Below are 23,925 nucleotides of genomic sequence, written 5' to 3' on the forward strand. Positions count from 1 at the left end.
ATGTCATGTCCTAAAGGAGAAGCATCCTGTGCAAGCTGTGATATCAGATCACTGGGCTGGTTTCCCAGGGACTGTCTTTTTTTCAGTGGGTGAGAACTGGGATTCAGATCCCCCATAACCCCCTTCTCTATCTCGATTTTCCCTCTATCTTATCATCAAACACCTTAAGAATAGAGCATCTCGGTTAGGAGAAAGGGGAAGCATCACTTCAAATGCCCTGGAGATGTTGCAGTATGGGGCCACACTTGCTTCTCAACTTTCTTTCCTCTCCCACTAGGCTCCTGTTGAGTGTAGCCATGGAGAACATGGTGACACTCAGGTCCCAGTCTGCTTCAATTTTTTTTTGGGGGGGCATCCTAGACTGCCTTGTTTCTTGAGGATCTACAGTAGCAAATGCATATTTCTGTGGGGGAGTTGTTGAAGACACTGGGTCTGCAAATATGGGGTAGGGGGAGGCACAGAGCATATTATGACCCTGTAGAGGGCTAAAAATAGCTTTGTACCCCTTGCTGCCTTCCATGGTGGTGGCAGAATCTCTTTGGAGAAACTTTGGGTAGGTTATTCTTGCCACTTGTTACCTGGGAACAGAGACCTGTGAAGATGACCCTGGTTGTGGGCATCATGCAAAGCTTTGGATGTGGTATGCTTGGGCATTGTCCCATTGCACCTGGGACTTGGTGAGCACTGGAGGGTGAGGAAATGATTGACAGGAAGTCCTAGGGGTGCCAAAGCCAGAGTCACACTCTGATATGCAGAATGACTGTCTTCTGTGATCTGGTGTGTGTGTGTGTGTGAGAGAGAGAGAGAGAGAAAGAGAGAGTGTCCCTGAGTCCCTAGGAGGAGTCACTCTGGCAATAACGAGACTTCAGCAAACCACCCATCTTCATTTGGATTTTTGAACTTACCATGGACAATTTTCTGATATGTGTGTTTCCTGCTATCTGTGACCTTCACCACAGGCTCCTTCACTTCTTCATTCCTGGCCATCATCCTGGATTACAGGGTGTGTGGAAGCCACACTTGTATTTAGAGACTTTGGAAAGAGCCCCCGCACTGAGAACTAGGCTCTCATGGAGGCTGTGGTGGAGCTGGGGAAGCAGCATGTGGCGCGTGAAGGCAGGGCTCAGACCTGGCCCTCCTGACTTAGCTCACTGGCCAGTGCAGGAAGCAGGTCAGGGAACACAGGTGAAACCTGGGAGAAATCCGGGGAGGGCTCCTGGAGGAGGTGAGTGATGGTTGAGAGATGTGTGAGTTATGGACAAGCGTTTATTAGTAGTCAGAGGAGAGTTCTGCAGATAGGGAAATGGGAAGCACAAAAGTGCAGTCTGGAAGCAGTGGTTGTTTTGGGGGGGGCCGCAAGGAACCCAGTGTAGAGATGACTCTGGGCTCAGTGTTGACACCCTTTCCTTGTACTGTGTCATGATGCCGTGGCTTCTGGGACTAGAGGTGATGAGGTTCCCGGCTCCAAGGGAGGCAAGTGTTTCATACTTGGGTGCTCACGGCCTTAGCTGTGAAGTGGGGGTGCTGATGGAAACTCGAGTGTGGTGGCACAGCCAGTGGCAGAGGTGACGGCAGTAACATCTCATCTCTGCTGTCCTTACTCTCCAGCTCTGCCTGAGGTGGGGTAGACTGTGGTTCTAGGATGGAGTGGGTGATGAAGGGCGAGGTCAGAGATGGACAGCAGCTAGGGTAGGCCAGGTTTTACCACATGAATGGTGGGTTGTAACTCATTGTAACAGAAAGGAAGGCCAAGCAGGAGGAGCTGGTTCTAGAAGTGTGGACCACCGGGACAGCATGACTATCCTTTGTCATGCTGACAGACTCTGAAGGGAACTTGCCTAAATGAGCTCCGTGATAGGTTCTGGCACCCAATGGTGAGCCAGGCAGCTGTGGCCAGTGTTATTGAGAGGGTACTCTGGGCACAGGACATCTCGGAGTGGACACAGCCGAGTCTGAGGCCAGTGTTGGTGACCCTCAGAAGGGTGTTAAAGAAGGAACTTCCTGAGAGGGGCTGTGGAGAAGGCTCTAAGACTATATAGCAGGTGCCAGGGCCCGTGTGGCAGGACAAGCCTACACTGTGTTCCATGTGCCTAGTAATGCCCAGGATACCATACCCTTTGTGCTGCTCCAGCCCACAGCTAGTGGAGAGTTTGGGAGAGGGGCAAGTGCTTAAAAAGAACAGTACATGGGTTCCGAGTAGCTCAGGGCCTCCCTACAGAGCAAGAGAACACAAGAGAATCCTGTGGCCCAGCAGCCGCTGGCCAGGTGTCTGGTATTCATTCCAGTAATCTTGAGTTGGAGCTCTAGGCAGTGACAAACCTTCTTAGGAATTAAGCTTCCAGGCTGGGAATGACAGGGCCCGCTCCCTGCTGGAAATGACAGGGCCCTGCTGCCTTCTGGACTTGCCGCCAGGGCCGCTCTGGGTCCTAAGGATGGTCGAAGCAAAAGGGCGATGATCCAGTCAGGCCCAATTCTAAGTGCCTTGTAGCATTTACTCTGGGAGCCCCGTGCTTCCCTGGGGCCATTCCAAGCTCATTTTGCTGGTGAGGAAATTAGACGCTGAGAGCTTACTATCTCCCCCAAGGTCACATAGCTAGCAAAATAGCAGCTATTGGCATTGACCTGGAAAGCGTGGCTCCTGGGTCCTAACACCGCACCCCATATTCTGCTAGCATGGTGGTTTGGAAGGGTGGGGATTGACAGCACTGGCCCCAGACTCTTCTAAAGGGTGGGGCAGCATTGCTCAGACTGAATGAAGGGCTTAGGTTAGATTGTGGATACTGGAAGTGTCTGACTGGAGAGATGGAGGGATCCAGCAGTGGGGAGCATTAGAGATCTCATGGGGATGCTTCTTAGACCTTTAGGTAGGTTCTGTTAGGTACTGACCCTGCTGTGGATAAAGACATGCCAGTTACCCCTCCATTATTTCGCACAGCAGGTACCCTCCACCACTAGGCCCATCAGTTACCCTCCACCTCTGTGCATGCCAGTTACCCCTCCACCTCTGGACATGCCATTTACCAACAGGCATGCTCTTTACCTCTCCACCACTGTCCATGTTGGTTACGCCTATTCTGTCACCTTTGTTCAGGAACTATCTAGACCTCCCTTCCTGATACAGTGATTGAAGTGTATGGTTTTGTTGTTGTTGTTTGTCGTTGAAGGCATCATGTTCAGATTCAGGAATCCCTTAGGGCTCTCTCCTCTAGGTGCCAGCTCTTTAGGACAGCGAATTAGTCGTCAGAGCGTCTGCGGGGCGTGGTAGGGCCAGAAGAGCACCCATTGTCTACTCCCTGGGAATATATGGTCTTCTGGGGTCTTCAAGCTCTGCCTTAGGCTTTGTCACTGCTGGAACTGGGGAGCCAGGTGATTTGCTGCTGGTGTTGGCCCATCTCCTCCTTCATCCTTCACCCTTCAGATGGCACTGACACCTGGCTGCTCTACGATGCTCGTCAGGATGTCAGGTGGAATTAAGTGGCAGCAGGGCCAGGTGGGTGTTGATTGAGGCTGATTGCTGGGAGGCAGCGGCTCCAGGCTACACCAAGCTATTTCCAGCTGCTCCAATTGTCTCCGCAAGGCTTAATCCCTCTAAGTGCCTTTGTGCTCTGACGCCTGGAGAGATGGGGGCGGGGTGACCAAGGCCAGAGCAAGGTCAGACTTTCTCTGATTCCTTACATTTCCAAGCCCTTCTCCCATTTAGTCACCTATATATTTGCCCAGATCCCATTCATCCTCCTACCTGCCCACCTATCCTCCTGCCAACTTACCTATCCATCTACCCATACATCCATTCCCCACACCTGCCCATTCTTTCTTCCTATCTCCTCTCAAACCACACACATTCTACACATTGCACACCACATATACAGGCATATAACATTCATCTGTTTATCTACCCATTTACATTCATACTCCACACTCACCCATCCATCCATCCATCCATCTATCCATTCATCCATCCATCCATCCACTCTCCATCTATCCATCCATCCATCCATCCATCCACTCTCCATTCACCTATCATTCATCTACCTACCATCCATATAGTCCACCTATTCATCCATATAGTCCACGTATCTACTCATATTCCTGTCCTCATCCATCTACCATCCATTATATATTCACTCCCACCTATATACCTACTCATCACCAATCCACCCTTCTATCAATTCGCCATCTATCCATCCATCCATCCATCCATCCATTCATCCATCTACTATCCATTCATCCATCCATCCATCCATCCATCCACTCTCCATCCTTCCATCCATCCATCCAGTCATCCATCCACTCTCCATTCACCTACCTACCATCCATATAGTCCACGTATCTACTTATATTCCTGTCCTCCATCCATCTACCGTCGAACATTATATATCCACTCCCCCTCTATACCTACTCATCACCAATCCACCCTTCTATCAATTTGTCATCCATCCATCCATCCATCCATCTTTTATCCATTCATTCACTGTTCCCTCATCTATTCACTATCCACCTAGCATTCATCTGTTCCCCACCTATACACGAATCATCCACCCACCCACCCACCCATCCACGAACCCACCCATTACCCATTTGTCCACCCACCATTCATTTATTTCCTACCTAGCCATCCACTCATGACCCATCTACCCATCCATTCTTCCACTATTCATCCAACTATCCACCCCACCACCATCTACCATTCATAATCTGTCTGTCTATCATTCATTCCCCATCTGTGTATCCACTCATCACCTAGCCACCGACCTCTCCATCCATCCACCCATCTACCATTCATCATCTATCCACCATCTACCACTTATCCATCTATCCATTCATTCCCTACCTATTCATCCACTCATCTACTCCTTTACCCATCCATCCATTTGGTCATCCACCATCCATGTATCTGTCAGTTCCCCCACCTATCCCTCTGTGGTCATCATTACCTTAGCCTTTACTACTGTGTCTCCTAGGTGTTAGGCTCCATGCTGCTACACTGATGTGACTTAGTGAAGCAGTGAGGTCAGTGCACAGAAATCTTGTGATGAAAGGGAGGATGGTCACTGAAGAAGCGCTTAGTCTGCTTAGGAACCACACCCCAGCTATGTCTTGTGGATTAGGAAGGGAATTCACAGGTAGAAGTTTGACTTGGTACCTTTCAGGAAGAATGGCAGCGTGGGCCAGGGCTCAGAGGGAGCTGTCAGTGTGAGGGAGGCTGTGGGACAAGAAGGGACTCAGTAGGAGCAGTGGTTAGGAAGGGTCTGGGGAGTCAGGCCCTGACTATGCTGGGGGTGTGGTGTCTTAGGTTGAGCTCCGGTCTCATGGAGCAGAGAATGTTTGAGGGTCTGAAGCAAGGGAGGGTTTTAGAATGATTGTGTCAGGGAGGGCTGTACCAGACAGTGAGGTTGGAGGCAGGAAGGAGCAGAAGACCCTGTTTCAGAACCCTGCTCGCCTCAGTGTGGGGCCCATCCATAGCTTCTGTTGACACAGCTCTGCCAGGGTGCTGTGAGTTGGTACCCCTTAATTCTGTGCCTGGGGTTTATGGCAGTGCCTATATCTCCTCTATGCAAGATGAATGGCCCCTTTTAGTGTGTGTGTGTGTGTGTGTGTGTGTGTGTGTAGCTGCTACTGTTTTCTGATCCTATGCCCAAATCGTCCTCTAGCACCCCTACCTAGTGGAAGTTTCATGCAATCACTGGATGGGATCTTCATCCGGTCTTGGGGACAGCTGGAGAAACAATGCCATAGGGACACCCCTTCTTGCAGACATTTTATGTGCATTTGGGGCTCCACTGATACTGTTCAGGTGGTTCTGCCTCCATGTGTGGATGGCACAGAGAACAAACTACAAGGGGGTCGAGGATGCTTGCACTCTGTGCCACGTGTAAGGAATGGCAAGACTAGGGCCTGGCCATCTCTGCTGTCATCTCCAGGTGACCTTTAGCAAGGATTCCTCACTGGTGCGTAAACTGGTCAAACTTAGCGGGGTCTGCAGGAGGGGTGCCCAGCTCTGCTGAGCCTGCTCCTGAGCCTGCTGCTGGAGGGAGAGAGAGAAGACTTGGCTGGACTTCGCTTCTGTCCAGAGGTTCGATTGCTGCCACTGCCTCACTTCCCCGGGAGTCACAGAGGGCACGGGGTTGTGCTAGGTGGGCTCTTTCCTCGATGATCTCATGTGTCAGCTCAGAAAGATGACTTTTCTGGGGAGCTATTTCTGTAAATACATATTGGAACTGGTATATAAGGTGTGCTTAGGTGGTGTGTAGTGTGCATGGTATATGCAGAAGTCACGGGTGGGTGGAAGGGAAGCCCAGGAGTCTCACATGGGGACAGAGGTCTCCTTTCTCCTGTCCATCTCTGAGGGTGGATTGGAATTCCCTCTCCCTTTTATGCTTACCTCTCCTTGCTCCTCAGGTCTCGGTATCATGTTCTCCCAGCCCACCTGTGCACAGCAGGGCCTGGGCACAGGTACTGGACAAATAGTAGACACATTGGATCTGTGGAATCCATAACTTCAATAAGTGGTATGTGGGGAGCAGCTCCCAGCTGTAGAAAGGGTCAGAGGTCAGGATTCTAGCATACTTCAGCTTTGATGGGGGCAGAAGTCTCAGTCTCTCTACACACACACACACACACACACACACACACACACCCAGACACGGTTTGCAGAATAATCACACATTAACTTACTGAAGTCCCTTCAGCTCTGGGTCGTGAAGAACGTTGTCAGCAAATGCTGACTAACAACTCTCATCTAGGAGCCGCTCGGGAACTTCACGAGGGTCTGTCCTGTTGCTCTAAGAGGAAGGAGATGAACTTTTAGTGGCTCTTTCTGCTCTTCTCCATAACTCAGATGCCTCGGTCTTCTTGCTTCCGGTTTAGGGCAGGGAGCCTAGGCACTCTTCACGTGCCCCAGACCCTGTATCTCCTTTCAGCTAGCCTTCTGTGCAGAAATATATGCTCCGAGGAGAGTGTAAATTGCAGGGTGTGATATAGAGTCCTCACTGAACACAACTGTGCTTAAACACTGTAAATGTTCATAATTCTCAGCCGTGAGTACTGCTTTCCTTAGCGTTATACCCTACTTTTAAAAACCACCCAAAAAGTCAACCATTTAAGGCAAAAAAAAAAAAAAAAAAGTGCTGAGCAGGCTCTGGGCTGCCGCCTTGGCTGGTGCCACAGCTGGGGAGATGCAGGTAGAGAATGGTGACATTTGGATTCCACTTGCCGCAGCTGCCTGCACGTCACCCAGTCATCTGGTGATGTCCTTGTCTGCTAGACCCATTGGAGTTGGCTCTCCTTCTCTTCAGGTCCCTCCCCTATCTTCACACTAGACTGGCCTTGCCCACCTGGACTGGATCCAAGGCATGAGCTTTATTACCTCCTTCCATAAGCAGTCCCCTCATACCTAGACTCTGGGGGACCTTGAGGTGACTTCAGCATCGTCTGTGGTGGTTTGCATAGAAATGGCCCCCATAGACTCAGGGAGTGTCACATTAGGAGGTGTGACCTTGTTGGGGGTAGGTGTGGCATTGTTGGAGGAAGTACGTTCCACTTCACTTCCTGTTGCCTGTGGATCGAGATGTAGAACTCTCAACTCCCTCTCTAGTACGGTGTCTGCCTGCATGTCACCATGTCCTAGGCTAGACCATGCCTATGGACTAGAAGCTGTGAGCCAGCCCCATTAGAAGTTTTCCTTTATAGGAGTTGCAGTGGTCATGGTGTCTCTTCTCAGCAATAGAAACCCTAAGGAACCGTCCCTTGTCTTCCAACAGTTCATTGTCTAGTGGTATAAACAGAGTGTGTGCATTAACCATTAAGGCTGCTGTCTGAAGTAAAGCTTTTTTTTTCTTTTATGGGGCCTGGGATGGTCCCAGGGGCCTCCCTGGAGGAGAGAACATTAGAACTGAATTTCGGAGGAAGAGGAAGGGGAAACAGGAAGCCATGGTTGGGTGTGAATATACCAATGGGCAGTCCCATCTTTATGGCTTACTATCTAGATGAGTGGGTGGAAGGAGCTGTACACTAAGCAAATTGTTGTCTCCTCAGGTGGGGCCAGGGTCCTGGGGATGAATGGAGATATAGATATAGAGAATGTATTATCTTTGAGAGTAATGGCCTAGGTCTGCTTTGTGGTTCCACGGTCATCTCTCTTCACAGGAAGCCCATGGGAGTGAGACAACTCTCTAAGAAGGCAGCCAGGGAAGAGGTCATTAATCCCCTTCTTGGTACAACTTTTGCTGAGTAGGTTCTAACATGTTGGCCCATTCAGACATCCAGTAGCATCAATGAATGCTATTGCCCCATAGATGGGTGCAGAACAGATGTGATTCTGTGTATGACAGGAGTGTGAGGGTGGGGCATGAGTGTGTAGGCATTCTGTGAGTCATAGGCAATGGGGAGGCGAAGAAACTGGAGTCCATTCTGAAGGAGCCTGTGTTGGAACAAGAGTAGGCAGATTTACTTGCTTTCAGGTTATTTGGAAAATCTGATTAGCATTTGCTGGTTCTTGGTCTTCACCTGGCCTTTCTTGACCTCCACTGAGCCCCTCCTTCGTCCTTACCAGCTTGTCTCTGCTCTTGTTGGTGTGTAGCCTTCACCTGCTGGTCCCTGGTCTTCACCTGCTGGTTCTGGGTACTACCTGTTAGTTTTTGGTCTATCTGTGGGTCCCTGGACTTGGCCTGCTGATTCATGATCTTTGCCTTCTAGTTCTTGATCTTCACCTGCTTGTCTGTGCTCTCCATTTGCTTGTTTCTGGCCACTTGATTGTTTCTGGCCTTCATCTCCTGGTTTCTAGCCTTTCCCTACTGGTCTTTCATCTCCATCTATTGGTTGCTGGTCCCTTCTCCTCACCTGTGCCATTTGGAAGAGTGGGAAGTCAAAGGTTTTTGGAGTTGGATTTACTTGGATTGAACTCAGTTTCCATTGGGTTCTTGTATGACCTTGAACAAGTGACCTCCCTCACTTAGTGTCTTTCTCTGAATGTGGAGTCATGAAATAATCTTTATTTCACAATTGCCAAGTGAATGAAAGAGGAAAGGAAGGGGCTTGCCTGGCACAGGCCAGTTTGCCCAATAGTTTAGATCCCTCTGCCTTGCTCACTGTATCACTGTGTTCCTGCACGCGTGTCACTAATTGGAGAATGAAGAATTGAGCAGTTGTTTGGGATGGGGGAGGGAGAGCATCTACCTAAGAGGTGGAGCTAAGCCGCTCCACATGGTGGTGGGGCATCTTGTGGACAGGGCACACAGGGCGGAGGCAGGCTATCCCCAGAATCATTCCTCACATCCCAACAAGTCTCCTGACAGGGATGACTAGCGTAATGTCTGCACCCCGTGGGAATGTCTCCAAAGTAGCTGGGCGTACACATTGTACCCATGTAGCACATGTATGTGTGTAGCTGGTATATGCTTGGAGGGCCATGTCATCCCTGCATTTCCCGTTTCCCTTTTGCTGTGGGCCCTGGCAGCTGTTTTTTTCTGCCATTGTCCATTTGTCTCTCTGATGCGGGATTCCCTCTCTTCAGAGAAGGTATTGGTATGGGGTGGGGGTTACTCTTCCATGGCCAGGCCCCAGTTCCACATATTATACCTTCCAGCCCCAGCCATTTTGTGTGGGGTATCTTTTTCTAGAGGGAAAGAGTTTCTTGAGGGGGTGCAAATTACATGATCAATGTGTGGTGGGATTTGGGTGTCTCAGTGCCTCCTCACCCTGATTTGACATATCCTCTGCCTTCTAGAAGCGGCTGCCTCATGGCATGTGTATCCCAGGCCTGGCTCTGAATAGGAGTGGACAGCCTGTAACCTGAGCTGTGCCTGCTCTCGGGGGTTAGAAGTGGCCTGAGCGTGCACCCGTCATGTGGTGGTGTGAATTTGATTGTGCACCAGGCACCCCTCTCTCCTGTTCTGTGTGGATTTGATGCTTTGGTGCTGACGAAAGGTTGTTTGCCATTCTCTAGCTGGGCCCCAAGGAAGGGTGCAGGCTGTGTCACTTGTGCCCACCAGCTTGGAGATTTTTGTGACACTGTTCTTATATCTTATGCCCTCTGCCCCTTTCTGGGGTCTTGGATGTGACCACTGCTAGTGATAAGCCTCTGGAGTCAGTCTCCTGGAAACCTTATGTTCTACATTGCAGGGCCACCTCTCCAGGAGGTCAGTGCCTTTCACCGTCCCCACCTTTCTCCAGCTGCCAAGTTGCTGGCATTGTCTGGCCCCTGGGTCCAGCTTGGCCTGAGAATGCAGGGCTCCTGGGACCTCTGTGGGAGCAGAGCAGGATGAAGGCTCTGCTTTTCCTTTCCACCCCGACTCACTTCCCCACAACTGCCTGATCCCTGGACGCTCAGATCGGATCCCCCTCTCTCTGAAGCCTCTGCACACAGCTCAAGTATTGACCAGAGACCGAAGAGCTACTTGTTCATTTCAGGTTGGGCTGCCCTCCCCGGCTCCTGCCTTGTCTTGTTCCCCGGGTCCACGGCCTGGAGTGAGGCAGAAAGCTGTGCTGGGGGACCACGGTGAGCTTGCTTTCCTGCCTTGCTTGCTTTCCTGTTTGCCACAGGGGTTTTCATAGCTGGGAAGAGACCTCACATTGCTAAGTTCCAACTGTACCGCTACAAATGGAAGCTTGGAAGGTGCTAGAAATCAAATGTAAGGTGGGCAGGTGCCTCTGACCCAGTCCTTTTGGATGCCTAGATTTTTGGGCCTTGGCCCTAGGCCTCCTCTCCTCCCTCAGTGCTTCTGCCTGGCTCATACCTTGCTGCTGCCCACCCTGTGCGCTCTGCTCTCCTTCTTATGGGGAGGGGACAAGAGGAGTCATCTTTCCCCTTGCTTTTTCACGGAGCTGCCTTTCCAGAGAAAGCTCTGAGCACATCTTCTGCTGAAGCTCCCTGCGGCTTCTGAGATCGGTAACGAAGGCCTCAGCTAAGCATCCAAATCCTCTCCCACGGAGCTCGTTTACCCTTCATCGAACATCATGGACTCCCCGTTCACCCTTGTGTGCGTGTCCATTCCCTGCAGGTCTGCGGAGGCCTCTGGTTCTCGCCTCTGCCCGTTCCAGCCACTTGCCTGGCTTGTCCCCCTTTTCTGCTACAGACTCAGCTGCCGTTCTCTTAGAGCCCCCGAGCCACCTCCAGCTGTGTGACTCCTACCCCTTTCCGCTGCTGAATCTGGGCCCATGTTCCCTCCAGTATCCTCTAGACAGTTTGTGGGGGTGTGGGCTGGGAGCTGCATCACTTCTGATTTCCAGTCTAAGCCCTAGACTGGGAACACAGGAAGCGACTGGAGAGATTCCTGGCGGGCTCCAGGGGGCAGTTTGATCACTTGCTGGGAAAGCAATGCTTCCCAGTCTGTCTTCATAGGGTGAGAGAGGTGTTGGTGGGAAAATCAAGCCTCCCTGGTGGCCAAGTTTCTCTTAAGTTCCCCTCTCAGGGTTGAGAATTTCACTGTATTGTTTTTCAATTTCCCCCAAGCATCTGCTACTATGAAAATTTTCATTATCACTGGCAAAGATTCCCTCTCATCCCTGCGGGCTGCAGGAGAGTCCTGAGTTCTCTCCCCATCTGCTCCAGAGCACCTGGAGGCTGAGATGGGTAATGTCCCTGGCCAGCTGGGCACTTTCTCAGAAGATCCAAGAGCTTGGAGCTCAGCGGGCATCCTGCCTGGCCAGGGATGCTTTGGCTGTGTCCAAGTCACGAAGACTCCGCAGCTGCTTCCATGGTGTGTGTGTGTGTCGGTGGGGGTGGGGGTTGGGTCAGGGAAGCTGGCTATGGAATTTGGCTTACCTTGTTTCCGTCTTGAGAGACTCTTCCTTCTGAAGGTGTGCCTTTCAGACAGGCCTGTCGACATGGCAGGCGCGTGTTCTCTCTAACAGAGGACGAGCTCCATGGTTTCCGAGACTGTGTTGCTATAATGGAATAAAGAGCTACGAGGAGGAAAGACGGGAGCCCTGGGCCAGGTATCAGCCTCTCACCCTTCACCTTCCTCATGGTACCTGGGCACCCTGCTTAGAAGCAGCCATGACAATCAGAGAAAGGCTGCGGACATTGTGTCTTGCTAACCAGACCTGGCTCGGGCTGGTTTTGATGTCCCTTGCTTTTAGACATGGCTGGGGTTCTTTCCTTGGTGACTGGAATTCAGACTCTGTCATTTGGGTAAGGTGGCCACACTGACAGGGCTGAGACATCCCATGCAGCATGAGACAAAAGCTCTGGGCACAGGCTGTGCGGCCCCGGAACTGGAGTCTTGCCCCTGGCTTCCCCAGTTGTTTGCGATGGAGAGGGAAGCACCATTTTTTGTGTTTCCACCCTTAGAGGTTATACAGCAGCCAGCCACTTTCGTATCTGTGTTACCGGGTGCCCTTTGCATCAGTGCTTGACAAGTGAAAGACTAAATGAATAATGGACACTCCCCAAGGGGGAAATACTTTAGAATTTACACAGGGCATATTTTGTGCCCCTAGACTATCATCTCAGGACCGCTGTACGGTGTTTGTACTACGATTGCCATTCTCGTTTTTCTCCCTCCCTCCCTTTGTACAATGCAAGGCTAAAAGCATAAGGTTCCGATGAGTGGGGTGGGGGGAACCAGCCTGGGCTGTGCAGAGCTGGGCTGGTGAAATCTCCAGTTTTGTCCTGCCATGGTTGTCCCTGGAAGAGCCTCGGCGAGCTGGCGGGTGTAGCTAGTGTTTAAGAGACACTTCAGCAGTCCCCTCCACCATCTGGTCTCAGTCCCCTGAGGAAGGGCTTTGGCCAGCAAATGCAAGCACAGCTTGTTTGGGCTTGTCTAGGCAAGACGACTTGGAATGGTGGGGGACAGTGTCCCTGCTTCACTCTCCATTCCCTTTCCTCCTGTCTTCATTTAGCCAGGGGATGTGGGTGAGTGTAAGCACCATGGGAGTCCCTTGCCAGTTGTCTCCCTGGCCTTGGCTGCATGGTGCATGGGACATAGGGACTGATGGCAGCCATGAGGAGAGGGACGGCAGACTGGCAAAGGGAAAGCAGCTAGGCCTGTAGTGGTCCCCGAAGAGGAAGCTGCTGTTCCCATATTTAGGGAGTACCGTGAAGTTAACAGCGTTGAGCTTAAGGCTCACATTTAGGGACTGGGCACAGCTACCACAGAAAGGTAGAGGATGGAACTGGGGCTACCCTAGTTGGGTAGAGCCTAGTACTGGAAATGTAGGCACAACTCCACCTGTTTGAGAAACGCTCTGTGCTCACTAGGGAGGCCAGTGCTTCAGTCATGGCCCCACCAGGTGACAGGCCGTGAAGCAGAGGGTGTAGCCACTCAAAGTTAGCATGTTTAGGAGGGAGCAAGGTGTGTGGTTATCCTTCTGGATGCTCGTCCTGGAGACAGGCCCACAGGGTGACCTCCAAGGTTTACTTGCTAGGTATAGTCATCTTTGGCTGATTTCATGATGGCCGGCATACCTAGTGTCATCTTGCTGTATCAGGTGCTAGGGACAGAGATGTCCTTAGGTAGCTCAGCCCAGGAAGTGACACAGATCCATGAGCAAAAAGTGACTGTGAGCTGGTACTATCTACAAAGCAGGAAGAATGGTTGGAGGCCTTGGGAAGAAGGAGGCAGGCACTTCCCAGGGTCTGGGGGATTTTAGGGCTTAGCAGTGAGCCAGAGCTTCGAAGGGCACTCTGATGTTAACTTATAATCAGGAAGCCGTGGACACAGGAAGCCACAGGGAGCTGTCACAGCAGAACCTCTAGGTTCCTACATGGCACCTGGGAACCAGGAAGTTGCCCTTAGATGTCTGATGGCCAAAAAGAGGGACCAGTAACAAGCATTGGAGCTGGAGTTGGCCCTGGGAAGGCTGGAAGGATCGGGACTGCCCCACCTTTCTTGGAAGGAACACTGCAGACCTGGTTTGTGGGTGCAGTTGGAGGTAGGACCCAGGGAAAGCACTGGGTCAGGGTCTCTCAGTAGCAGCTGGCCCGATCTTGGGGAGCAGTGTAAGCACCATTGGGACAATAATGCTTTCAGGGCCCCCCTTGCACCAGTCCCCATGCTTGCAGGTCATGTGTCACACAGGGAGAGAAAGCACAAGCGAGCCAGAAACCCTGAAGGGATGGCATACATGGAGGGTTAGCTGAAGAGATCCTGAGGAAGTCAAATCTAGGCTGGGGTGGGAAAGGGTGACAGCAACCTCAGCTAAGCATCAGTTTCACATCTGGGGGAGCCCCTGGGATCTAAAATGAAATTCTTGGGTCAGGATTAAGACCAGTTGTCTGGTGGTCTTGCCTTTCAGGAGATATGGTGACTGGAGGTGGTTTTGTAGATTCTTGAGGGAGTGGGCAGGCTGAAGACAGGCTCTGTTATCTGGCTGGCCATGAATGTTTAAGCTCGCGTCTGGTTCCTCAGGCCTAGTGTCCAGGGACCTCTGAATGGTCTGTTGCTAGGAGACCAGGTTATTGCCAGAGTTGCCAGGAGAAGAGCTTGGAGGGCAGGTCTTCCTGGAGCCAGCTAAGGAGTGTGGTGGCCACTGCCTGCAGGGGAGGTGTTGCTTCTGGGAGCTGCATGTCCACAGGCACAGGGACACTGCTCTTCCTTTGAGCTAGGCCTAGACTGTGAATGTCTGGTTGAGAGGGACTTGGGCTTTTCTAACGAGAACCGTGATTCTAGAGGTGCTCGTAACCTCACCCATCTCTTCCCCAGTAGAGCCCTGAATGTGGGTAATCCTTCAAAGTCCCCACGTGCAAGTGCTTGGACCTCAGGGTACTATTGGGAGGCGTTGGGAACCTATAAGATATGGGGCTTATGGGAGTTGCTTAGGTCACTGGAGACATGCTCTCAGAATGCAAGGATACCAGTCTTTGTGGTCTCCGCTGCGCCCCAATTTCTGCTTTGAAGTCTGGCTCTTACCAGAGGTTCAGAGGTTCAGATATCAAGTAATTCTCTCGACCCTCCAGGAAGGAGAGCTAAACAAGACCCCTTTCTCTATAAGGTTAATTTCTGTGCTAGTGGCTAGTCTCACTCCTGTGTCCCAATGACCTACGGAACTACTTACGGGAGGAGTTTTATTTTACCCGTACATTCAGAGGCTTCACCTGTGGCTGCTTGGTCTCAGGTACCTGGACAGAGACCCTGACAGCAGGAGCATGTCACATGATAGAGGAGATTCTTCACCCTTGGGTTGTCAGGAAGCAGAGTGAGGCCAGAACCTGCCTCCAGCTACTTAACTTCCCTCATCAGCCCCCACCACTTAATCCATCTACAGCCTCCCAGCTGAGGACCGAGCATGAGAGCAAGTCATGACAATACCCAAGGAATGTCACTGTAATGTCAGCTCCTGTACACACTGAATGGAGTTGGCCCCAGGTCCGCAACACCCCTCCCAACTTCACTGAGTCTCTTTACACACTCTGAGAAAGGACACATACTAACAGCAGAAGGCCTTTTCAGCACACCTACCACACGCCAGACATGGCTTTAGACACTACCAGTTGCCTTCTTTCCTCTGTCTTCTGGAACAGAAATTAAGCAGCTTGGAAATTTCACCCTGGCTCCCCTGTGGGTTTTGGTAATGCACTCAGCTTGGCTGTCTGCTCTCAGTTCTCTCGTCTAGAATGGGGTACAGCACCCACCTCCCAGGCAGGCCTACATTTCAGTTATCTGTGTGGTGGGTGGGCCTGCAGCTGCTGGGCTTATGGCAGGGATTGCCTCTCTCCTCCACCACCAAAATAACAGCGATAACATTTTCCTTTGCTCATTAAGCGGGGACTCCTTGGCTAGCCTGCTTGCTTGTGACCACACAGGGGTGTTCCCTGGCAGTTTGTGTTCTTTCATTCCTTAGCCCATGTCCCCAGAGCTAAGTTCCTGGAGTGCCTGTGCTGCCCAGGTCCTACCTGTTCCCTCTGAGCCAGTTCTTCAGCATTGTTTAGGGTTCCACCTTGTCCCATCTTTGGGCTCTATGGATCCATTTGTCCTCAGGTTGGGCTGCCTGTCCACCCCTTCCTTTGACAGCCCCAGCACGGCCCTGCTGTTCTTGAGGTTCTCAACCTCGAACCTCCTAGCTGAGCAGAATTAGACAAAGTAGGTTGTAGAGGACTGCTTGTCTCATCCACACAGGAACAGGCATGGTGTAGACCCAGGAGACCCGGAAGCCCAGGATCCTTCCTCTCACGGGGTGCTCAAGGCCAGCCCTGCTCTTGGACAAGGCTCGAGTGCCTATTGCCTCTGTTTCTCTGGGTCACCTTACCTTGAAACCCTGATATGTCGAATGATTGGCAGGCACACACCTGTGCTTCTGCACACATGTTGTGTCATCCAGTATCCTATGAGCATCTCTGCATCAGGCCCTGAGTCTAGAAAGCCGTCTGCCTCAGTCTTCCTACTTGGGACCTTAAAGACCAGACAGGAAATAATGTAATGTATGCTCAGTAGTATATACAAGGACAAAGTATTCTTAGACTTACAGGAAAAGGAGTGGTTGATTTTACCCAGCAAGCGTAAGTCCAATACTTTCATAAAGGAGGAGGGATTTGGAAGGGGTCTGGGGACAAGTAGGAAGCATCTAAGGCAGAGGAGGAAGGACACTATAGGAAAGACAGCCAGCATGTGCAAACTTATAGGGTTAGTCTAAGCATTGAATGCACAGGCTGAGAGCACAGGGCTTGTGAGTTTTGGAAAATTCTGGTGTCCTTTGGAAAGGGCTGGTGTCCTCCTGTGTGTGGATTGAGGGTGGTGGTGGATGCTCCTAAGTGAGCTTTGATTCCTAGGCAGCAGGGCCATGGCAGGTGTTTCAGGGCCATGTTGGATGCTGAGCTTTGGTCTGTAGAATGTAGAGCTTGAAAGGGGCCCTGGCATCGCTGGCTTGAGGGAAGCAGAAGTTTGGAGCAGGTGGAGGAGTCCTGGGGGACCCTTGAGCTTGGGTTCGAAGAGAGCTGCAGGAGGGCTTGAGCTTTCGAGGTTCTCGGAGACAAGAATGTGCTATGTTGGCATGCCAGGGACTCATCCTGTCCTGATATAACTTCCCCAGAGCAGGCTTCCGTGTGAATCCCGGCCGGGAGCTTGGTGTTCCATTGGCAGAGCAGTAAAAGTCATTAACGAGGAGCGGGAGAGTTATAAATAAGCCGCACACTCCCACCCAGTGTTCCCTGCCTTTCCAGCCCGCAGGAGCAGGGAATCGGTTTTGATTCATTAATTGGCAGAGGGATGAGGCTCCAGAGACCCTGTGGCGCCGCTGACTCTTCTCCACCTTCCTTGTTGGTTCCAGGCAGCCCTCTGCGTTCGCTGCTCACCTGCCCTGGCTACAGTCCAGAGGTGGTCCTGTGGGACCCTTTGGCCTTGCTGCTCTTGGCTCCACTCAGCTGAGTTGGGTTTTAGTTCTCTTGTTTTTGCTACTATTCCCTTGTCCCCACTAGTCTTCCACTTGGACACCCCTCTTTAGAGTGGCATGCAGATTGGTGTTAAGAATTCCTGATCTCTTGCCAGGCAGCGGTGGCGCACGCCTTTAATCCCAGCACTCAGGAGGCAGAGACAGGTGGATCTCTGTGAGTTTGAGGCCAGCCTGGTCTACAAGAGTTAGTTCCAGGACTGTTACTCAGAGAAGCACTGTCTTGAAAAACAAACAAACAACCCCCCAACCCAAAACAAACAAACAAACAAACAAACAAGAAAAAAAAAAGAATTCCTGGTCTCTGGGTGGGCTTTTCCTTTGAATGTCATGGGCTTTAGGAGGCTTGGTGAGCTGGAAAGCTCTGGTCTTTGCCTGTTCAGTCCTTTACACTGCTCCCGCTTTAGGGTAGTTGGTATTATAAATAGGTTGCTACTTGCTCTGCAGCATGGGCACTGGCCAGGGTCTGAAAGATTGAAAGATTGAGCTGATAGGTGCTTACACACACACACACACACACACACACACACACACACACACACACCCCAGTAGCAAGGGCAGGAGACTGGGAGCAGTGGTCATACACTCCACAGTGGTAAATCTTGGTCATGGTCTGAAGCGAATTGCAGCGCAGAAGACTGGGTATTGCAAAAGTTCTCCGGAAGGACTGGTTACCTGTGGAGCAGATGGAAGGAGGTTGGGGAAGGAGCACCACATATTTCTTGGGAGTACTCTGAGAGACCCAGGAGCCTCAAGAGCTGGATACTGATGTGGCTGTGTTTGCTCCGTCTCCCTAGGGTGTAGGGCGCCTGGTATGGTTTGCACGAGGCTGTGGAGACTCTGATAGGCTTTCCATTTTGCTTTGAAGATGCTGGGAAGCTAATGTGGTTTTGTATGGAGCCAGCACACTGTGGTTGGTGCTTCATGAGGGCCCAGTCACTAAGATCTGTTTGAGTGGTTAGATGTACGCAGGACTGCTGCAGAGGGGCTAGGGTGTGGGCCAAGGATGAGGCAGTGGAATGGAAGAGACTTGGGAGATGAAGTATTTCGGACTCGGACTCACTGAAGGCTCCGGACTGAGGAGTGTGGGGAGAGACTGGTCAAGAACAGGTGACTGGGAATACCCTGCTCCCGAAAGGGGAGGAACATTCCGACACCCCTGCGAGTTCTCCCCCATCAGGTGAGAGTTGTGGGTTTTATCAGGTCAGGACTGGTTTGGAGCTAGAAACTCAGGGGAGGGTTCTGAACTGGAACAGTAACTGTACAAACTTCCACAGGGATGGGGTCCGATGCTCAGTAGTAAATGTGCAAGGAGGCCTAATGTTTCCATGGGAGAAGGCAGAGCCAGGCATGTGCAGGACTGGTCTTGGGAGCTTCCTTCCTCAGCCTTGACTAGAAAGGCTTGTGAGTGTGAATCCTGCAGGCAGGGGGTTGATTTCTGTGTGATGACCACCTCTAGTTTGTCTCTAAGAGCAAAGCAAAGTTATTAGCTGAACTGCACCATAGAGCTGAGTTCCAGGAGACCAGGGAGGGAGGCAGTGATGAAGAAGGCAGTGAATGACCGAGATCAGGTGTGTGTGTGTGTGTGTGTGTGTGTGTGTGTGTGTGTGTGTGTGTGATGACTTCATGTCCCATTGGGAGCATTGGGAAAGGACCTGTGTGCTCCAGGGCCACAGATCCGGTGCAGGCCTTCTACAGCCCTGCCTCCAAAGCCCCCCCAACCCCGGCCTGTGGTTTTGTTTACCCTTTCCATGTCTTAATAAAAGATGAAAAATATTTATACTCCATAGATCAATAATTTACTATGAGTTATGACAATACTAAATTTGGTCAATTATTCATGGGCTATCAAGTATTTATAAATGCTACCTTAATTTAAAGCATTAGCCATTAGAATTCAAATATTCATAAAGCCAGTGCCAGTTGAAAGGAGGAAGGGCAGGGTACAGGTAGCAGGGGTGGCTCTGGAGAGAGGGCATGAGCTGCCTCAAGAGCTCTGCCACTGCTTGTGGGCATGGTGGGGCAGGCAGAGGTGCTGGACTCCCTGCAGAGACCATAGCTCCTGGGTGGGCAGGCCTGACCTGTGTCTGCTTCCAGCCTGCCTCTCCTTTCTGCCACCTGCAGAGACCAACTGAGCCTGGCAGAGCAGGACGGAAACACAGGACCCATAGGAGGCTGCCACTGCTCCAGGTGGAGGCTCTCTCTTGCTTAGTCTTTCTGGAGACATTCCTTTGTTCATTAATGTGGAACCCAGAGACCTATTAATTCAGGGCTGCAGACCTGAGACCTCAGAGGAGCAGCCCCGCCCCCACAGGTTTGGCTTATCAGGGGGAGCATGAGTGGCTGTCCCTGGCCTTGAGACAGTCAGAGTAGCTGGCAGCCGGTAACACAAGGATGACAATGGCCAGCCTCCCTGCTGGGTGAGACGGACCAGATTGGGGACTCTCCTCCAGCAGAAGTCCCTGGAGCGTTGTCTCACCCACCTGTGGATTGGAGAAGAGTATCCTTGCCTGGAATGACTTCCATGCCTGGAGACTGCTCCTTTTAGCCCTCACCTAAGGCAGGTACCCAAGGCTCCTTGAGCTGAGGAATTCTGTCTGTGGGGACTGAAGCCTTATTCCCACTTGCCTGTGATGACCCTCCTCACAGTTCCCTGCAATGCTCTTCCCCTGAGAGTGCCGAGCTTGCTGCAACAGGCATTTCTATCCCAGCAAGGGTTGGATAGTCAGTTGTGAGTCTTGGACCTTATTTCAACGTCTCTTTCCTTCGTTGACTATGGAAGGACCTAGCGGTCCGGTTCTGATCTCCTTAGTTGTATGGACCTAGGGTGAACATTACCAAAAGTCTGTTCTGCAAAGTGATGTGTCCTACCCAGAAGCTCGGCTGTGGTCATCCTCTCAGGGGAGGCAGCTGGGAGCGTGATTGTGAATTAAGAGCTAGCTCCAAGCAGTCTCCGTCCTCCTCATTTCTGGGAACCTAGTGCTCCTGACTGGTTTAGAGACCCTGTGCACCCCCGGACGTGGCCCTGGAACTGCTGCTCATTACAAAGCATTTCTACTTCTTTCTCCCCCCTGCGCATGAGTTGTGTGTGCTCAGGGAGCACTTACCAATCTATCGGACCTGCGTGGTGATCAAGGCAGAAATCAGCTTTATGGCCTGTGATATGGGGAGAAAAGAACGCTATCAAAGGCAGTCATCCTCCCGAGACCTGTGGATGCGCTGCTGCGCTCCAGCTGGAAAATCTGGGTTGTGGAGTTCCCGCCTTGTGCTCGGCAGTGTGTGGGGCCCTACACATAAAGACAGGCAGGGAAATGTCTGGGCCCACGATGTCCTCACACTTGTCCTTACAGCCTGCTGGGTCTCTGTATGTCAGGGCAGGACAAAGCGCAGCCAGTGGCAGTTCTTGCCCACCTGGAGTTTGCACTTAGAACCCCTCTGTGAAGTGTGTGTGGGGGGAGCCAGCCCCACAGCGGGTCCCTGCACTGCAGGCTCAGGGTCTGCTCGACATCTCGGCACAAGCGCTGTATGAACTGTGTAACATCCCGTCTCACACAACCTTGATTAAGCTAATAGCTGATTTGGCTTTGATCTGATGTATTTTGATCTTATTATTTTTATGTTAGAAGCCTCCAAATAATCATCATTTCAACAGTGCCCCAATTAGCCGGCCATTCACAGTGGATTGAAAATTGACTCACATTGGGCCTCTCCATTAGCGCCTGGGAGAGACTTCCAGCCTTAATAATCCTCCCTGCTCCAGAGGCTGGGTGCTTGTGGTGCCGCAGGTTGGCATAGGAGGGGCCACCGTGCCCCTTGAGGGAAGAGGCTGTCAGCACAGGTGGGAGTGGCAGCGTGGCTCTTAAGTCTTATGGCTACTACTTTTGAAAAAAGAAATGATTTTTGAGTTTAGCTTATGTTTCATCCTGGCATCTTGTTCCCCTCCCTTCTTCCATATTCTGCTCCTTCCTGCAGGTCCCCTCCTTTCCATAGTTTATCCCCTAATAATTTCATGTCCATTGTTTTCTGTTTTCCTCTTCCCCAAAGTCGAGGTGACTTTTTAAAGGGGAGTTCTGAGTCAGGGTTCTGCTGTGTAGCTTTGGCCGGTCTGGAACTTACTGTGTAACCCAGGCAGGCCTTGAATTCATGACAGTTTTTCTGCCTGAGCCTCCAAAGTGATGGGGTGATCCTCCACACCCCTTGGCAACAGGTACTTCTTAAGGTCCTGGGCATGACTTGGGTGCAGGTGTTGCTGGGGGGAGATAGGGAGGGTCCCTGGAGAGAGGAAGGAAACTGACGTCTGTTTGGTATCGTCCTTGTGCAGAGCGGAGAAGGCACTTGCGATTGGCCTTCTGGGTCAGTAAGCTGAGCTGTTCATCTCCATTGACTAGAACACTGAGGTTCAGAAAGGAGCATGTGCTCATGGCCACATGGCTGCTGACCAGATGGACGAAATGGGAACTTGTGTTTATGAGACTCTTAATGCTGTTCCCAGCTCGCTGAGGTCGCTCCTAGTGAGCAATTTTGCACAGTCCTTGGGTCTTCATCATACTGTACCCTATTGGTTTAAAACTTCATTTGAGATTCGGATGCCAACCACATAACTACATTTTCTGCATCCTGGAAAACCTTTCTCTTTCCTCTTGCCAGATCACAGAACATTTGTCCTGGGAAGATCCAAAGTGCACAGGGAGAGACATAGATGCTATTGGTGTGTTGGGCATTTATGTGAAATAGACAGGAGGGAAGGAGCCAAACCTTAGTGTTCAGTGGCATGTATGTACACATGGGGAAACTGAGGCTCAATATTCTGTGACTTCAGAGTTTGGCTTACAGTGAAAGTCAGGTGGTGACTTGAGAGAGCTGGGGAGATGGGTGACAAGCCAGGAGTAACTGATGGCTTGTAGGAAGGGTACAGGAGATGGAGTTCCTAGACCATTAAGTCTTTCACTGTTCAGTGTATTTGAAAAGATCTTAACATAGTGTTTTAGTATTGAAGAGACAATGAATCAAAGAGCAACCCATTCACCATCATGGTGCCTTCGCCATTTGGGTTTCTTGTCTTGTTTGAAGTCATGTTTCTATCACACAGCAATCAGCATACAGTTTTGGTCTTTTTTTTTTTTTCCTCTTGACCGTGTCTCAGAAGCATTTCAGCCATGTCTGTTGCAACCTGGGAATGGCCATATAGTTTACCTTCATCTAGCCCTATCCCTTGATGCTTGTGTGGCCTCTTGTTTTATTATCTCAGAAGCAGAAGCAAAAATCTGTTTCCTAAGTGGTTATAATGAGAACAACATGGATTCATACATATCAAATACTCAACAGAGCTGGCGCAGAGGAAATTCTCACACAGTAGCCCTCTTTCCTCCATGATTCCCCACTTATCCATTATTGGAGGATTCTTTCTGCTTTTGAAAAATCAATTACCTATTCATGTCATGAAATTTTGGCAAAATATAGGAAAATAAAGAGAGAAAAGCATTCCCAAATTGCTCTCACTTTGAACATTTTGCATTTTTTTTCTTTCTGGTCTTTCTTTCATACATATTGAATTTTACTTAATTGATGTTGTAAAATACATAATACATGTATTTTTGCATGATTTTCATGTACCTTTTTATGACAAGTACTTACCCATATTGTTATGGTGTTTGGTGCACAGCTGTGAAGGCTGTGTGTGCTTTCAGGGTCTAGCACTCCTCTACCCACACACCTATCTGCATCTTTCTGAAGGTTCTCAGTGTTTTCTGGGTACCACTGAGTGTCCTCTTACATTTCTGGATCGAGCACTGTTCCCATGGTCTGGATAGGGGCCCAGAGAGGAATGAGGAGCACAGGGCATGAAAACGTCAGGATCCACACAGTATCCTTGCACAAATCTTTATGAGCTGCCATGATTTTCCCACTGTGTGTGCTTGGGGTGTGTGTGCATGCGTGCATGTGTGTGTGTGTGTGTGTGTGTGTGTGTGTGTGGTGAGCGTGGCAGAGATCCTTCTTGTCCTCCTTGAGCTTGAGGGTCCGAGGAAGGTCAGGGGGCTATAGAGGCAATGTGAGGTGCCATGGCAAGGAAACTGTGGGTATCTTAAAAGAAGGGCTTTGTCACCCTGGGGAGGTTGATTCGGTCCTGAAGCAAGAATGGGTATGAGGCAAGCTGAGTTCCAGAGCTGAGGCAGGCAGCTGAGAATGTAGAGATAGAATGAGGAACATTAAGTGCAGGCATGGAGTGCTGGCAAGATGTCCCCCAGGTAGGCATGCATGTGTGTGAGTGCGTGCAGGGGTCAACATCAGATGCTGGCTTCTGTCACCGAGGTAGTGTCTCTCACTGAACCACTGACTTATCTCGTGGAGCTGCTCAGAGAGCCACAGGGTTCCTCTCGTCTCTACCTGCCTGGTGCTGGGATTATAGGTGTGCTCCATTTTGGGATACAGTCACATCATTTCTCCGTTCCCTTTCCTCCTTCAAGCCCTTCATGCACCCCACTTCACTCTCTTTCACATTCATGGCTTCCTTTTTCATTGATTGTTGCTACGTATGTGTGTTTGTGTTTCTAAATATACAAATACAACCTTCTAAGCCTTTATAGTGTTATTTGTATGTATGTA

The 23,925-nt window shown here is 50.8% G+C and overlaps 1 protein-coding gene across 3 annotated transcripts in view; it reads left to right on the forward strand.

The window, feature by feature from the left end:
* Window positions 1-23,925, forward strand: part of Grid1 (glutamate ionotropic receptor delta type subunit 1) — a 760,241-nt gene that overhangs the window by 109,619 nt on the left and 626,697 nt on the right. The gene's annotated exons all lie outside the window — the stretch shown is intronic.

The sequence above is a fragment of the Myodes glareolus genome, chromosome 5 (assembly GCF_982192425.1).
Source record: "Myodes glareolus chromosome 5, mMyoGla1.1, whole genome shotgun sequence".
Lineage (NCBI taxonomy): Eukaryota > Metazoa > Chordata > Mammalia > Rodentia > Cricetidae > Myodes > Myodes glareolus.